The 352-nt window shown below is 24.4% G+C and overlaps 1 protein-coding gene across 1 annotated transcript in view; it reads left to right on the top strand.

Annotated features, from left to right (window-relative positions):
• Window positions 1-352, top strand: part of LOC119594427 (carbohydrate sulfotransferase 11-like) — a gene marked incomplete at its 5' end in the record, with an annotated part of 6,664 nt that overhangs the window by 5,721 nt on the left and 591 nt on the right.

Raw genomic sequence — 352 nt, 5'->3', positions numbered from 1 at the left:
TGTTTAATTATAATTTCATAATGAATTTGATGCACTTTTTTTACATTTTGTTCAATTATGTTTTTCTTATTTTTCGCTGAATTCAATTTTCCTCGTATGCATTATTTCCTTCTTTTTACGGTGTGATTTAATTTCATCTTTTTATTTTCATTTTTTTTTTCCTCGTATATTTTGTGTATTATTTTCTTCCTTTTGTTTCATCTTCTTATTGATTTTTTTAAATTTATTTTTGTTATTCATTTTATATTCTAGGTCCCTTGGCTCTCTGCACATCTCTGATTTTATTTCATCTTTTTTTCCTCGTATACTTAGTGTATTATTTTTCCCTTATACGTTGTGATTTTATTTCAGC

Source organism: Penaeus monodon, chromosome 33, assembly GCF_015228065.2.
Source record: "Penaeus monodon isolate SGIC_2016 chromosome 33, NSTDA_Pmon_1, whole genome shotgun sequence".
In the NCBI taxonomy this organism is placed as follows: domain Eukaryota; kingdom Metazoa; phylum Arthropoda; class Malacostraca; order Decapoda; family Penaeidae; genus Penaeus; species Penaeus monodon.
Note: the sequence above shows the minus strand (reverse complement) of the source record. Positions and strands in the feature narration are given on the sequence as shown.